The sequence below is a fragment of the Sceloporus occidentalis genome, unplaced genomic scaffold (assembly GCF_023333645.1).
Source record: "Sceloporus occidentalis isolate IW3139 unplaced genomic scaffold, rSceOcc1.0.p SCAF_2, whole genome shotgun sequence".
Taxonomy (NCBI): domain Eukaryota; kingdom Metazoa; phylum Chordata; class Lepidosauria; order Squamata; family Phrynosomatidae; genus Sceloporus; species Sceloporus occidentalis.
Window position 1 is genome coordinate 225,783,390 of NW_028316982.1, and position 17,894 is coordinate 225,801,283.

Here is a 17,894-nt window from a genome sequence, read left to right on the forward strand (position 1 = left end):
AAGGACCACAAGGGCCAGCTAGTCTCACCCCTTCCCATGCTAAAGTACTCCTAGGAGATGCCCAACCAACCTCTGTTTACATAAGGAAAGTTTACCACCATCAAAGGCTATCTATTCTACTGTCAAACAGCTACTAGAGTCAAGAAGTGATTCCCATTGTTCAGGTATAAATCTCTTTACTTCTCATCTGAATCCGTTGGTTTGTATTTTGGTCTCTGGAGCAGCAGAAAACAGGCTTGGTCCATTCTGTCCATTACATCCCCTAAGTTATTCAAAAACTCAGGTGCGGTACAGACCACCAAAAAGGGCAGCCTACTGGCACCTGTGTTTCCACCAGAGGGAAGCTGCAGCTGACAAACAGCGCGGCTTCCCACCGGCAGAAAAAGAATCCTGGAAAAGCGGGTTCTTTTTATGCCATGGCACTCGTTATGTAAGCGCCACACAGTGCCATGCAAATGCCGTGCACGCTTATGTAACAATGGCGGCACCCATGTACACAGAGCGCTGACATTTTTACGCCCTCGTCACGTGCTAGTGTTGAAGGGTGTGTGGGAGCACCTCCCCAAGCAACTCTAGCACGTGACATAGGCGTCACGAAAGGCCCGTCTGTTCCGGACCTCAGTCAGCTTTTTTAGTTGTGTGCCTTTCTTTAAGTACAATTTTTTAAAAGGAAAAAAGAATCCATATCTTTTCTCAGTGATGGGATATCAAAAATATGCACACACCTTTTTAATCAGTTAATGCAAAATCATTTTTTTCCCTACTTCTCAAGCTTCTTGGTTAGCAGAGGTTATACTTTTGTCCCCCCCCCCCCCCAGTGATTTTAAGCTTTTTTTTTTAAAGTTTAAGAACTTCAAGGAATTTTTTTTGTTTGTTTCCAGTAAATGTTTACGCTGAATATAAATGCTTGGAACAGGTGAGACACATGCACAGATTTGCTTCATTTATGAACATCTGTGCTTTCATATATTTCTTTTAGGTAAAGTTTGTAAAAAATAAATCAAGTAAATACAGTTGGCCCTCTGTTTTTGCGAGAGATCTGTTCCAGACCTGCCCCCCGCCCCCCCATGAAAACAGAGGCTCGCACATATTCAAGCCCATAGGCTTGAATGGGGCACACCCCCATGCATGCAGTCCACATGGGCGCACCATTGAAAATAGAAGAGGTCACCTCCTGCAGATATTCAAGGTCGCGGATCTCAGATCTGCAAGTTAGGAGGGGTGACTGCATCTAAGAAATAATTCTTCAGCATCTTCAACAAACTACACATTTTAGCAATATAATGTTTTAGTAATTAAATTTTATAAAATATTTTATATTTTAGCAATATAATGTTATTTACTGTTGAGCAAGCAGTTTTTAATTTGAACAGTTTGAATAAAAGAAACTTCTTATTTCTCCTCCTCCTGCAAATAAATTGAAATTTTGTGAGAGATAAATGTTCTCTAATATTGGTCAAATCATTAAAGGGACCCATAATATTTCTAGTCAGTGTAACAATTCACAGGTGAATGACAAATAGGGGGTATACACAGAATTGTGCTGGTCATCAACTGTAATAAAATTTCATTCATTCACACAGAAGGAAGGAAGGAAGATTGAATGGATTTTTGAAATCATTTTGAAAGCTCTTCAGCAACCAGCTTTAACTTAGTTTTTTTTAGTGGCTGGAGTATGGGAGGGCTGATTGACTGACTGACTGACTGACTGACTGACTGACTGACTGACTGACTGCCTTTAATCAGTGACTGGATGAGAATCTTTTTGCGCTAATTGTATGTGGCAGGAGTCATTTTCTTATAGTATTTATCTAGTTAACAATTTTTGCTCCCTTTATATTTGCAATATTTTTTCACTATTCTTGTCTTCTTTTCTTCTTCTCCTTCTTCCATTTTTTGCTTTTTGTCTTCCTCCTCATCCTTTAATGAATGAGAATATGTCAACAAGACATTTATTCTTATCTTCTTACATTTTCTCACTTAAATTCCCTTTACTTTCTCTCTTAGCTCTAATTGCTATGTGTTTTTTGTTATTTATTGCTATTGTTAATTGCTATCTTATTTTATTGTTATTGTTTAATACATTGCTATGTTACATTTGTTTTTTAATTCATGTTTATTGTTATTGCCTTGTATTATTCCCTCTGTTGTAAGCTGCCCAGATTCACAGTGGGTGGCATATAAATAAATCCGATTATTATTGTTGTTGTTGTTGTTGTTGTTATCTCTACTTTTATTTTCAATCCTTCCTTTACATTTCCATTCCTTTTTCCTTCTTCCACAATCATCTTTATCCTGTTAACTATTACCTCTTCGTCCTTCTTCTTTTTTTCTCTTCCTTCCTTCCTCCCCTTCAATTATGTTCCCTTTCCTTATTCCTTCCATCTATCTTTTCTTCCCCATGCCTTCTTCTCCTATCTTTGTGTTTTTCACCTATTAAATCACTTGTTAAATAAAAAATTAACAAGCAATTTAAAACCATTCAAAATAGTCAAAACTTATAAAAATTAAATTTTACATTTATAAATTTTACATTTATGCATATTATACAAAGCAAGATTTTTAGATTCCCAAAAGCTTTAGTAAAGTGTCTTAATTCAGCTGTATCTCCACATAGTTCAGTGCTCTCATGGGGGGCATAGAGAATGTCCCCTTGAGCATATCTCAGTGCATAGGAAGAGGCACTTTTTCAATTATTGTAATCCCATATTGGAAGCCAATGGAATTCTTTAAAACTAATGTCACCTGATTTCTGTAATGTCTTCTTGTGAACAATCTAGTTGCTGCATTTTTATCTAACTTGAAGTTTCTAGGTCATCTTCAAGGATATGTATTAATCTAAATGGAAACTCCCATCCTAACTGGGAAGTACATGAAGACTTACATCCATGTCATACTTGTTCTTGGCTGAACAGCAAGTCAAAGCTGGTCCCAGGCATTCCAAGCCACAAATTTCACTTGAGCTTTCAATGACAGGTGTGTAACTTGATACAGTACCTCTAAGCTACGTACGTGCTCCTTTGGTTGACAGAACTCAGTCTAGGGTAGGCTACTTATTCAGTTCCTATACCAAGGAACATCTTCAATCACCCTTGCCACCTTCTGGAATTGATCGTGCAGATTAAATCCAGTGACGCTTATTCTCATTCTGCAAAAACAGTCCAATAGAATCCCATGGTCAATTATATCAATAATTGCTGAGAAGTCCCAAAGGATCAAGACATCACTCCCTTTGTCTTCACCCTGGTCATCAGTTAGGACAGTCAGGCCTGTTTCAGCACAGTACCTTGGCATGAAACTAGAATGAAATGGATCCAAAAAACCCTGTTCCCTCCAAGAATGTCTGAAGCTATTCACCCACCTCATCTGAATACTTTGTCCAAAGGGTGGGGAGTGGGGGTGATGATTGGCAATGGCCTGGGCATTCCCACATATTTCTGGTGCCAGGAAGATGCTCTTCTGGAGAAGATGCACTACACATTCTTTCAAAATGGTAGGCATCTTCTATTGATATAGTGAAGCATTTAGCCTAGACCTACCTAATCAGTTCACCCATACTAGATCTTAACAGCCAATGACAGGCAAAGTTCAGCCTTATATATGGTAGAAACAGATTCCAGTATCTTTCCCACATCATTAGGACACAGTTACTGAAAGTGATCCCCAAAAGCCTGACTATATGGAACAGTAGACATTTCCCCAAACACTGCAGTAACTTTGGTACCCAAATAATGCACTTCAAGTATGCTACTATAGCATCTCCTCCCTGGACAACCAGGAAGGGGCAAGGATCAAGGATAAAACATTACATTATTAAAATTTAAAAGTTTAAAAACTCTAAAACAAAAACAAAATAGCACGCATATCAATATGTGAAGGCCTGGTGGCATAAAACGTTTTTATCTGCCATCAAAAAGAAAGCAAAGATGGAGCCATCCTGGCCTCTTTAGGGAGGTAGTTCCAGAGCTTGGAGTAGCCACTGAGAAGGCCCTCTGTCTTGTTCCCACCAAAAGCACCTGAGAGGGTGGTGGGATAGAGAGAGGGGCCTCTCCAGATGAACTCAATGCTCTGGGTGGCTTGTACAAGGAGATACAGTCCTTCAAATAGCCTGGACTCAAGCCATATAGGGCTTTATAGGCCAAAGTCAGCACTTTGAATTGTGCCTGGGAACAGACTGGCAGCCATTGGAGCTGATGCAACAAGGCAGTTCTATGTTCTCTGTAGCCAGCTCCGGTTAACAGCCTGACTGCACCTCTTTGGACCAGCTGAACTTTCTGAGCACTTTTCAAAGGCAGCCCCACATAGAGTGCATTACAGTAATCCAGATGGGATGTAGCCAAGGTATGGACCACCGTGGATAGATCTGACTTCTTCAGGAATGGACACAGTTGGCGCATGAGTTTTAGCTGTACAAAAGCACTCCTTGTCACCGCTGATACTTGGGTTTCCAGGCTCAGCATTGAATCCAGAAGTACCCCCAAACTATGAACCTGAGTTTTCAGGGTGAGTGTGACCCCATCTAACACAGGCTTAATCCCAATTCCTGGATCTGCCTTTCAACTGATCAGGAACACCTCTGTCTTGTCTGGATTAAGCTTCAACCTGTTTGCCCTCATCCAGTCCATTACAGTGGCCAAACACTGGTTTAGGACAGAAACGTTTTCATTGCAATTCAGTGGAAAGGAATGATAGAGCTAGATATTATCAGCATACAGGTGTCCATTTACTCCAAAACTCCAGACAACCTCTCCCAGTGGTTTCACGTAGATGTTAAAAGCATAGGGGACAGACTGGGCCCTGAGGTCCCACAGGCCAAAGGCCTCAGAATCTGAGAGTGTCCCTCCAGGAAAGAACAGAGCCACTGTAGAACAGTACCTCAAAGTCCGATCCCAGAGAGATGACTCAGAAGGATACCATGGTCGATGTTATCGAAAGCTACTGAGAGGACCAGCAAAACCAACAGGGACACACGCACCCTGTCCAGTTGTCTGTGTAGGTCATCCACCAAGTTGACCAAAGCTGTTTCTGTCCCATAACAAGGCTTAAAACCAGACTGACATGGATCTAGATAATCTGCCTCATCTAGAAATGCCTGTTTTTTTTTAAATGTCTTTCAAATTATATGCTTTAAATTGTTTTTGTTTTTGTTGTTAATAGTTTAGCTCTATTTTAATGTTGATCTTTTGTGGTGTTTAATCTATATTGTATTTGTTTTAATTTGAAATAATAATAATAATAATAGATTGTGATGATGCAAGGACTGTACTTTTATGTCGTTATTTCCACTGCAGCTCTGCACTTTACTACTGGATCCTAAAGAGACAGTTCCCTCTCTTTTCCATCAGCATTGCATATTAAATTAAAAATACAATTTTCAGCCCTTAGGTTAAAGGCCAAATTACTTGATGTATATACATATATAACCCAAATACCATTTACGTAACTAAGCATCAAACATTTGTTATGAAAAATATCTATTAGGAAAAAATTCTACTCAAAATAAATAGAATAGATAGAAGATTTATAAGCTATTGTAAACATTCAACTTAAATCGAAACACAAAAGAAGATGTTCAGTTTATTTGCTTGTTTTTTAAATGCCAGTGTTATTTTATTAGAAATGAAAGAATGTTATTACATAAAAACATATTTACTTAAATAGAAAATCTTCATTTTTTCCCTAGTATATCCATTTTCTATTTTAATACCAATTATATACATGCATATTTGTATTTTAAAATATAATTTTCCACAGCAGTTATTCCATCTAGCCAGTAACTGAATGTCAAGCACTCAAGTCAGAGTTCAGATTGTCTGAATATAGAGCAGTGTTTATCCTCTAAAGCAAAACCTAATCACTGGCATAATCTCATGTACTATGTATCCATCATATTAACACTTTCCCTACACCCTTATCTTAGCTGCCAGAAAAACTGTGTTTATGATAGTCTTTTATTACCCAGAAGCAACCGTGTTCAAAAGATGAAAAAGACCTTGGTGGGAATCTAAAATGTAATAGGAAGTGGGTCACATTTGGCAGATATTTAGATTGCCAAATCCTTTCATAAGTAGACCAACATATAAACAACATTTTTTTTTAATATATATAACAAAGAAAATGCTTTATGAGCAAAGTAAAAAAGAGCTGTCTCATCCGAAAGGTCCAGTTAAATAAGCCTTAAGATGTGTATGGACAGATAATGTGGATCTAACAGGGTGCACAGACTGGCCATAAAGGCCAGCATGGGGGCAGAGTGGGGGCATGGTGTCCGCACAATACATGCTCCAACTCCACCCCCATGCCAGTGTGATGCTGCACACCACACCACATGTCAGCCAGCATCACAGCATGCCTCTGGCACTGCATCCAGGATGCAGCAACAAAGGAGTGCCAAAAAGCTGTGGCACTGGTGGCTACAGCACCGTTTCCACGGCACAGAAGGAGATGCTTTTTGTGGCTCCTTATTACACCATGGAAGGGCCAGATTGGGGCTGTGAGATGTGGTTGCTGCAGGCCCAATCTGGTGGTCTGTACAGCCCCATAATCCTAAATTATTTGGACTGCCCATGAAGGACCAGTACTGAGAGCTAACACACTGTAGAAACAACAGTGTAGTTGTGTAACAGATGGGAAATCTGTTCATTTCTTGTCTCCCACATTTAAGTTATTTTTAAAAAATAAAAAAAAATCATTCCATCCTGAATGTAAAGAAGTGGCAGGATAACAGAGAGACTGTGGCTGATTTTTGTCCGTAAATCAGAAAGCAAATTAAAAAACCTTTAAATTTCTCAAAACCTCCTTCAGAAAGAAGACAAAGCACAGGTGTCCCTCATATCATGAGACAGTATAACCTCAAGCAAAAGCATTGTGCAATCATCAGCTCTTGCCTTACAGGTAAAGGTAATGTCTCAGGCAACTGAAAAAGTCTCTGATCTACTACACATTCTCTTTTCATATGAAGAAAGCTTGCCATACAGCAACAGCATCCTAACATCCCTCCATATTCCAGGTTGCTTGGATTAAACAAATAAGAAGATCTCAAAGACTTGCAAGTGGAAGGATACGTTCATTAACTCCAATCTTTCTTGCAGACATCAAGTAGAATATAAGTATATATTTACTGTTTCAAAGAGCCAAATGGTTATATACCTATACTGGGGATAGAGAACTTTTGGGACTCTAGATGCTCTGGATGACAACTTCCACAATACCTTTCCCATTGATTATTATGAGGGTGCTTATGGGAATTGTAGGCCAAAACATCTGAAGGGCCAAAGATTCTCCAGTGTTGGTCTATCTACCTATCTGTACACATATAAACATACACAGATGCACCACACACATACACACAGAGCAATGCAGTATATGAGGTAGGAATATAAGAAAGTTTAGTTAATATTCCATTCTAAACAAGAAAACATATATTGGAAGGTTGCAAGATCCCAGTGAAAAAATCCATTCATGACAAGATTTTTTCCCCCACCTGTACAAAAGTGAAAAGCCCAGCACTTCTTTCACAGGGAGCAGTAACAGCAAAAACCTTGACTGGAATTCAGTTATGGATTTGTAACATAGAGTTATGAATCTGTAACTGATTTGTATTCACAAAGACTATGTAGTAATGATTATGGAACTATGACCAGAATTGTAATAATCTCCCAATTCTGCTTCACTGGCCATCAGCCACTGAAAGAGATAAAGGTCTGTCTCCTGTCAATCAGGGTACAGTAGAATGATGTGTCTAGTGTCCACACTCCTCCTGCCAGCAATCTCTGGTATGAGAAGGAATTGATATTCAGTAAAGCAGGATTTGTGGGGTAGAGTGGGCCAAGCTATGACATTTAGTTAACTGGGTCCCAGAACAGATGACTAAATTAAATCAGGCCCAAAGCAGATGAGGGGCAAGGAACTGTCTCTGGCCATGCCTTCTGCAGTTGACCTGCGATCAGCCCAGAACTGTGGCTACTGCATGGCTCACTTTCAAAGTGGCTGATTTGGTGGTCCCAAACAGACTGCCATCAAGAGCTGATTAAATCCATTCTTTTTTCTGGTGGCTTCAGGCTACCAGCTTCCAGCCACTTTCGGGTCATGCGTCATCTGGATGCCACATCCCTGAAGTGGCTGGAAGCCTCTTCTTTTGACTCATCTATTTTGGACCTTTGTAGCTGATCTTGAGCATTGGATTTTATGCAGAATAATGTTCTCTCTACAATAAAACAAAACAAAATCTTGTAATGAGGTCTGCTAAAAAAATCCTGAGATATGAAAAATCATCAAAAATGCACAGAAATATTTGTAACCTTGCTCTTCTGGGAGAAAAGAAGAAGAATTCATTATTATTATTATTATTATTATTATTATTATTATTGCATATAAGAATTAAAGAAGATTTTCATGCCTGGTATGACGACAACCTACAAGGTTAACTGCAAGGTACAGCCTCACCACAGGAAAATAAGTGCAGCGGGATTAAAATGAGAACATTGCCCTTCAAATAAAATTTTTAGCCCCAAAATGAATTTTTCCTTCAGTCCCAGGCATTGCAGAAAGTGAGATTTAAAATCTCACTTTCAAAACACCTACTGAATTTTATAGTTTATAGTTTCTTTGTTCAAATTGCCTTGGTAACCTTGCCTGACACTTTTCTTTCACTGCCTAAATTCTATTTCTAAAAGCATAATAGAAGTTTGATATTACTAGTAGAATATGTTTCTCTAAATGTTAGGTCTGAAAGAAATTTCATTTCAGTGCAGAATTATCGTTTGGGGGAAATGCTCTTGTTTTGCCATACATACACAGAGAAAGTACTTTCCTATCATCAACAGAACCAGGACTGTAAAATTTCTGTAAAATTGCAGAATCTTAAACTGGATAAAGGCCTGGATAATTCATGCACATGAGATTCATATGGCATCAGAGAGAATGCACATTGCAAATCTGGAACTGAACTGCAAGGGAGACAGTCCCATCAAACGTGCATAACACAATTTGCTTGTTTTTCTTGCAGTGTAAACCTTTTTTCTTTAATGTATTAAAGGGATGAATGCAAATGATTTACAAACATTTGTTGTTGCTGTTGTTTTCCACCTTGATCAATAAATAGAAATATTGCAGAGCTCCATCTGTTAGGATTTTGTTTGGGATTGTTTTATTGTCAATATATCCACATTTGAAGCATATGTTATTTTCTTATTAACATACTTGAATGGCTTCCCTCCTCCCTTGATATACTGGCAGAACTTTACACCTGATATCTACCAATCAGCACTTCTTTTAGTTAGTCACTCTAAAAATTAACATATGTGCAATGTCATATGCCATGCATTCCTTCAAGAATTTCCCTTTCTTCTTTGAAAGCTGATTTTTTTCATGTTCCTGAGAACTTATTTAATGCACACAGAGAGACACATACAAAATTAATAGGCTTGGTTCAATTTTCACCAAGCTGGTGCATCTCCAGTTGTGTTGGATTACAACGAGCATAAATTTGTAAACAGAATGTCAAGATTGCTTTGTAATGGATTCATCCAAGATGCAAGGCTGATACATTTCCATGGAACTCAAACTCGTGGACTGATTATTTTTTATTTCCTCCATAGAATATAGATGTTGAAAAACTAATCTTATTGCCTTCTCTCACTTGATCCATGGTACAATTTTATTGATGATAAGCTTTTGTAGGCAACTCTATACTTTTAACTTTTCTACGTAAAAGATACTCTTGTAGGAAATAGACAGGATTTTGTATGTGGAATCACTGATAAAATCTTATAAGCAAATGGATAGTATTTCCTGTTCTGCAATCACTCTTATACAACATAGGTTGTAATATTTTGTGTAGATTTTGACAGCCCAAGAAAGTCAAGTTATCATCTTCATGAAATTTCTAGTCCTCATTATACCAGGACAAATATTAAAATAGCAATTTGCAATTGGATTAAGATTTCAAGGCTAGTTTTATTTTTTTTGAAATCACAATGAAAACTTATCAGATATTTAGTCACAATTTGCTAATTTGAAAGTATGTTCCCATGAACATAACGTGATAAAGAAAACATGACTATGCAATTCCTTGAAAAGGCTGCTTCAGACATAGAAAACCTACAAGTCTTATCTGTCTCTCTGAAAATCCATTGCAAATATTGAAAAAGATGTGCCATGATTGTTAGGCTGACTTTAAGAAGGCTCCAAAGCTTTTAAAGTTACTTTTTGGGGAAAAAAATAATTGATTACATAACCCATTACATAACCTTTCCATAGCACTTATTATTAAAACAGCACTATATTTTAGTAACTTTACATTTTAGTCTCTTTACATTTTAAGGATGAAAAAATAGGGTTGCTAAGAGAATGGCATAAAACCTGAAAGATTTCTTCTGAAAAAGGCCTTTAAAAGTAACTTTAAATGGTGTATATGCACAAAAAGGATGAAATGCCCATTTGTCAAATTATACTTGAATGGTAGCTCCTTGTAAGTAGCAACATAACTTGAAAGAATCAAAGGTCTACACTAGTACTTTTATATTTTTATCTTGAATATTCTTGTGCCTACATGATAGACAGGGGGGAAATGCAGATTACATTTTTCTCAGGATGATGAGATATGCAATGATGGGAAGTATGGAACCTGTTGAATTTCTGCCTGTCACACAGCTGCTAGAGACAGAAGAAGCAAAATTACTCTGCACAAGAGTCACAGCACATGATCCACAGGGAACACTTTAATACTTATGGGAAGCCATAGTTGGCTGAAAATGACTTCCTAGAATACTCAATAATCACACATCGAGGAGCTTTTAACTATGCAATTAAGACATATTTAACACCTAGTCTTCTACTTCCATCTCCATCTCAAAGTGTTTCTGAAAAACTAATTAGCATGTGTAGCAGTTTTTTTTTTTATAGAAAAAGGTTTAAATTAAAAAGCATAACCCAATAGCCAACATGCCATGGAGCATTGGGATCTGGTAAATAAATAAACAGAATAGCTATCATTAGAACCTGAGGTGTTTATAGGGGGAAAAACACAGCTGTAGCATGCAATTTCAGCTTTCTGTGTTACAGGAAGGAAGGACATAGAGATTGAAAAGGTCAGCCTAAATGATAGTAACTAATTCAGAAGCAAGATGTCAGTACGGAAGCTGTAGAAGACGGGATTAGCCAATACGCAATTCAGGAAGACATTTTCATACACAAAGAGTAGTTCAAATACAATATGGCATAAGCTGACAAGGTCAGCACTTACCAGTGATTTAAGGAGGAAGTGGACAAAATCACAAAATGCATGCTAGGTGTATCATACACAAAAATAATTTTAAAAAGAACTAGGCAAACCTTTGTATAGTTTGGAAAAGCAGATGGCAATGCCATGTTCTTTTAGTCCTAGATCAGTAAATTCAAAAATAGCAACAATCCAGGCCCTCATTTTGGATGAGCGTGACGTGGGTTGTGTCACAAAAAAATGGCTGGATGTAGTTGAGAAGCTTTTATTTTATCCAACCCTGTTGGTGAAGGAGGAAATAATACCTAGTGGCAGGAAGATAAGAGTCACAGTGTTATGCCTTGATTCCCTCCCCTTCACCAGCAAATTAATTACAGGTTTGTCAGGTCTGAGTGTGCATGTGTCAGGGTGGGGCAACGAGGACAGGACAGAAATTCTTTTGGGGTACTGCCCCTCCTGCTCTTCAACAGTTTCTTTTTTCAGTTTCTAGTCCCAGAAAAAGCGGTTGCCCGACTCGGTGGGCTGACCGCTTTGCCGCTAGACACAGCGAACGACTACAAGCCCCAGAGTGCTCTGGGGCTTGCCCCAGCTCCCTATTGGTGCGCGGGGTGAAAGGGAGGCCCTTCTGCCCTGCAACGCTCTGGGAGCTGGGCTCGGTGACCGGGAGTTCCGGTCCTCCAGGGCAGATGATTGGTTCAGCTGCCCTGGAGGAGGAGTCTCCTGGTCAGGTGGTACTGAGGGCAGGGCTTAGGCCTATATAGGCCGTGCTGCCAGCGCCGGCCCTCAGTCGGCGCTTGGCTCCGGAAGGTTAGGAGCCAAGCAGGAAGGGAGGAGGAGCTGAGACTTCTCCCACCCACCCACCGCTTGGGTTTGGGTTTTTTGTCACAACTTTGGGGCGGCAGTATAGGCCAGGATCTGCATGGTGTGGTACCAGGGCTACGGAGCTCTGGTTTGGGAGTCAGTCAGGACCCGGGGGCAAATAGGGCAGGCGTATGGCCATTGCGGGGGCCATAACGCGAGAGCGCCTCCCGGTGACTAGGGGCTTAGCGAATATGTGAACGCATGGCAGACATGCGGTCATACGGTGTTCCTTAGCCCCTAGGTCATCCCAATGCCTGGTGGGTGCCAGGTTGTGGTTAATCAGACAAACGTGGGGTTGTTTGATTTCGCAGATCCTGACCTCATGCTTTGTGCCAACCCTACCAATGGTTTGCTTAATAAAGTTGTGGCCTTTCCTCCAGCACGGTCTCCTGTGGTTATTCGGCAGCAGCATCTGAGGCAAATGGTTCTGGGGTTTCTTAGACTTATTGTGTAGCAGAGCTAGTGCAAAAAGTTGAATACAATTACTACAATGATCACTGCAGATAAATGGAAGACAACAAAAAAGGAAGAATGAGTGCACAAAATCTGAGAAATCAAAGGGAAGTTGAAACCAAAGTCTCCGATGCTATATGAGAATAGAAAGAACTGCAACATCGACTCCAACCATACATGGAGACAGAAATCCCAGAGGTACAAGCAGGGATCAAAAACAAGAAAATGTACTAGAAGTCACCTTGCAAACGTACAATGGCTTATGGAGCGCACCAAAGAATTCCAAAAGAAGATCAGCATGTGTTTTATGGACTATAGCAAAGCTTTTGAATGTATAGATCATGAAAAGTTATGGAATGCCCTTAAAGACATGGGAGTGCCATCACATCTGATAGTCCTGATGAGAAATCTTTACTTAGGACAAGAGGCTACTTTTAGAACAGAATGTGGAAAAACCGAATGGTTATTAATTTCATCCTTTCACCCTATCTGTTCAACTTGTATGCAGAAAGTATCACACAAAGAGCAGGTTTAGACACAGAAGAAGGAGGAGTGAAGATAGGAGAAAGGAATATCAATAATCTGAGATATGCAGATGAGACCATGGCGTGGTATACACAGTGCTAAAGCACTGTGCTGTCGCTGTACTAGGGTTAAGGGACCGTGCAGCAACCACATGGTCCCTAACCCTAGTACGGCATGGCACCGTAACAATGGCAGCGTCCTCTATACATGGGCACCGCCATTGTTATGTGAGCGTGTGTGTGTGGCACTTATGTAACCAGTGAGCCAGTGGCACACTTGTTACACCACCTCTGCAGCTTTAAAAGAAACCACTTTTCCGGGTTCTTTTTCCTCAGCAGGGAAGCCACGCAGTTTGGCGACTGTGGCTTCCCTGTGGAGGAAAAACAGGTGCCAGCAGACCACCGTTTTTCGGAGGTCTGTATTGCACCCAAACTACTGGGAGACCTGGAACAACTACTAAGCAATATTAAAGAAAAAAGTCCAAAGGCAGGTTTCCTGCTCAACATAAAGAAAACAAAAATAATGATCACAGAAGATGGACACAGATACAACCTATATAATGAGGAAATTGAAATAGTAAAAGAGTTCCTGTACCTTGGGTCAAACATTGATCAGAATGGGGAATGCAACCCCCTCCCCACCAAAAAAGAAATAAGAAAATGACTAGGTATAGGGAGGGCAGCTATGTAAGGATTAGAAAAGATCCTAAAATGTAAAGAGAGGCCCAAAGCAGACAAACCAAAAGGACTACACCAGGACCATGGCAGCACCATTCACAGCAGGACTTCAGCGACTGCATGGGCCCAATTCTGATCTGAGCTGCTACTGTGGTACTGAACTGGGCCACCAGAAAGAGCGGTTTCTATCTCTACTTTTTGGCCTGGCTTCCATTACTTCCATGACAGCCATGGGCCTGTCCCAATTAGTCTCAAGACCAATGCATTGTGCAGGTAATACACTCGATGGGGTCTTTAGTATGGATCAGGGAAGTCCATGGGCAGAGGTGATTTGCACCACTGCTCTGTCATGGACGGACCATTTCCTGGTCAAAGTGGGACTGAAGGTTACTTCCCAGATCCCCCTCAGGGGTGGAGGACCTATTAGATTGGTCCACCATCGAAGGCTGATTGAACCAAGTAGGTTCCAGGAAGCCCTAGAGAGTTTTATGGTTAGGATTGACGGCGATTCTGTCGAAGCCTTGGGTGATACCTGGAACAACGATCTTACCAAGGCTATAGACATTATCGTTCCCGAGCGTCCTTTCCAGCCTGCTTCAAATAGAAAACTATGGTACACACAAGATCTTCGTAAAATGAAGTGGGCTGCGCAATGACTAGAGCGCTGCTGGCGGAAACATCAACTTTTATCTGATAAGAAATGCTATAGAGACTCCTTGGAGTGGCAATGGAAGCAGCAAAAAATCTTTCTATGCTGAATTCATTGCATCTACAAGGTCTCACCCAGCAGAGCTGTTCAGGGTGGTTAATGAGTTAACTACACTGCCTCCCGCTCTGAACCCTCTTTTGGAATCAACAAATGCCTGCTGTGATGCATTTAATGACTTTTTCGCAGATAAAATCTCTCAGATAAGAGTTGATCTGGACATTAGAACAGAAAGAGTAAGAATAAGAGAGAGAAAGAGTAAGAGAGATGTCCAGTGACTCCGTGGATTATGCTAAACTAGATCAATTTGAGTTTGTAAATACCAATGAAGTGGACAAGCTTCTTGGAAGTGTAAGAAGGACAACGTGCCCTCTCGATCCTTGCCCGTCATAGCTGACTGCCCAGGGAGGTGATGCAGTAAAAACACTGTTAAGATCTATAATTAACACATGTTTTAGGGAGGGAAAATTTCCAGATCAGTTAAAACAAGTGGCGGTTAAACCCCTCTTTAAAAAACCTTCCCTAGACCCCCTGGTGAGAAATAATTATTGGCCCCATACAGGCAGGCCAAAATAAGGCTGCTTTGGGTCACTTTGGAGGTACAGTGCTACCTCGGGTTACGAATTTAATTCGTTCCGCGGCGCCGTTCGTAACCCGATACATTTCGCAACCCGAAAAGGCGCTGGAAAGCCGCTAGCCGCGGCTTCCGATTTGAATTTCGCGCCGAAATTAATTTCGTAACCCGAAAAATCCTTCGTAACCCGGAACAGTTTTTTCCAATGTAACTTTTTCGTACCCCGGAAATTTCGTAACGCGGTGAATTCGTATCCCGGGGTACCACTGTATTCTGTTTTAATTATGCATGAACCCTAAGGGGCTGGAAGCCACGGCAAAGCCACGCTCAAGTCCTAAGGACCAGAGCACAACTTTGGTGCAGCTTCTGGACTCTTAGGACGCATGCATCATTTAAACAGCATACCTCCAAAGAGACCCAAAGCAGCTTTATTTTGGCAGTCTGTAACAGGCCCCACTCTGCGGATGATCCACTCCCAAGGTGGGCCAGGCACAAAGGGGCTGACTGGTGCCACCAGGAGTCCATTTATTGCGGCTACCTTTTGTCGTGGTCCTAAGAACTGGATCACAGCTTCATCATGGCATTGGCTGGTTTGGAGGCATGCATCATCTAACTGGCACACCTCCAAAGTGGCCAGAAACCGCTTCATTCAGCCCATGTTCTTTACCCCATAGAGCTGGAAGAGAACACAAGATCCATCCAATCCAACACTCAGCCATGCAGGAATACAAAATCAAAGCACTCATACTTGAGAAGCTGGGCAGAACCTTAGTTCCATTTCAAAGATTTCCTTTGGTTTGATCCTTTTGTTGTCTGAGATAAGGTAACAGATGACATGGGCAGGATGTTGAGGAATTTCTTTGTTACCAACTCTGATACTGAGTGATGGTTCCTGGAATAATTAATAGACCACAACAATTTTTTTTTAACATTTCACATTTCTCTAAATATTGCAGTACCATTCTCTACTCAAACTATCTTTTTAAATTGATTTTTATTTACATCTGTTCCATTTAGAAATATGTATTTTGAGATAAAATGTAAGTACAAATATAACAATTGTGAGTATGATATTTTCCAGTTGATACTTTTCCTTTTAAAATACATTTACTGCGAAAAATGGAATGGAATGGATTTGTGAATAAATACATTCATAAAGTGATGAAAACCAGAAATATTTTAAACTATCCATCCCTCTTCACAAGGTTTTGTTGCCATATGTTCCAGGAGCTAGAATAAAGAAATACATCTGACTCATTTCTGGTTTTAGATAAGCAATAACAACAATTTTCTTTACATATATTGCATTTTTTATTTTTTTCATGTTTCTAGTATTCTGTTTTCTGCTGCTGTTTTCAGTTGCTGTTATTTTGTTGTGGATCCTTTGTGTTTTAGGTTGGTTTTTTCTCTTTTTTCTGTGATATTTTTGTAATATTATTTGCAAAAGTAAAGACCTTGTGCTATTTTGTAAAAACAAACAAACAAGCAGGACATCACTCAATAATACGTATTTATTTTATTTTTATTTCATGCCCTTCTAAATCATGCCCTAACCAAAATTATCTGGGGAGTGTTCAATCTGTTTTTTAAAGAAATCTTTTATACTATGTTTATAGGACAGTATGATTATTGAAAAAGCAGAATCTAAAACATTTCTAAATCTTGTAGTGGAAAATACAACATTTAAGTCTTTTTTTTTAAAAAAAAAAACAGGATAAAAATGCTAATGTACAAAAGCAATATAACATTTCCAAAACACCTGAGAATGTTAAAATTCCTAATAATGAGACTTGAAGAATTTATAATATTGAGTTTGACATGCTTGCTATATAAATGTGCAGGGGCTTCCCTTTAAACTAAAGAATTAAAACATGTTTCAGAATATTGTAGTGAACTTTTGAGTGCAGTCTAGTAGCACCCCAATGTTTCAACAGTGATCAGTTCACATCTGGTTATCCTGCTTACTCCATTGTTCTAACAGTCTACAGTATTTCATCTTGTTAGCAGAGTCACACAGTGTAGCTTCGATGCTAACCTTGACAGGTGGAAGAAGTTTAGCATAACTAATCTGATCAAGGTTTCATGGGAAAAGGCATCTGGTTTTCTACAATATATTGGAGTCTTCAGAAATGATTTGTTCTTGAAAATATATGTCACTTTCACTAGCCTTATTCTGGTTTTGCACTATAAAAATATCCTATAATTTCCATAAACACTACCTTAATGGTAAATAGTAAATGGGAGCCTTTCTAGCTTAAGATGAGGCTGAACAAGGCAAATCAGAAAGTGGACCTGATGGTTACTGCAGCTGGAGTGCATTGTGGGATACTGTGTGTGAACTGTTCATCTTCAAATAATTCAATAAAGGAGAACAACAAAATTGCTCCAAAAAAGACTCCTAGGCAAAAAGCAATGTTTTGAAAAATGTTCCTTTTTGCACAAACAGTTGTGCATTGGTGATTTTTTTTAAAGAAAGGTCACAAAGTGTAAATAAGTTCTTGAAAACAAGAATTTTTGCAAGTATACTTTGCATGGCATATTATGTTCAGAAGTAACCATCTATCTTGGAGTACCTAGGTAGATGGATATAGGAGCAGATTTACAGTGCACATATCTATTCAGAGGAAAGTCACTTTGTTGTCAGTGCTGCTTACTTTCAGAGAAGTATTCATAGGAGAAAAATGTATGACCTTTCAGCTGTGTGTAATTCATGGCCAGTCCTTGTACTATTCCAAAACTGGAGAGACCTCACTTACTTTCCCCTATAGCCCCAGTGGTTACTGGGAATAACAGGATGAAAAAACCCTAGTCTTTGGCTTCCAAGATCACTGTTTTGTCAATGGATTCTGCCAAGGAATGTTAGGGTTTCACCTATAC

General features: G+C 39.6%; 1 pseudogene; it reads right to left on the reverse strand.

Moving 5' to 3' along the window:
* Positions 1-1,915: 1,915 nt before the first annotated feature.
* Positions 1,916-17,894, reverse strand: part of LOC149319744 (uncharacterized) — a 36,453-nt pseudogene continuing 20,474 nt past the window's right edge.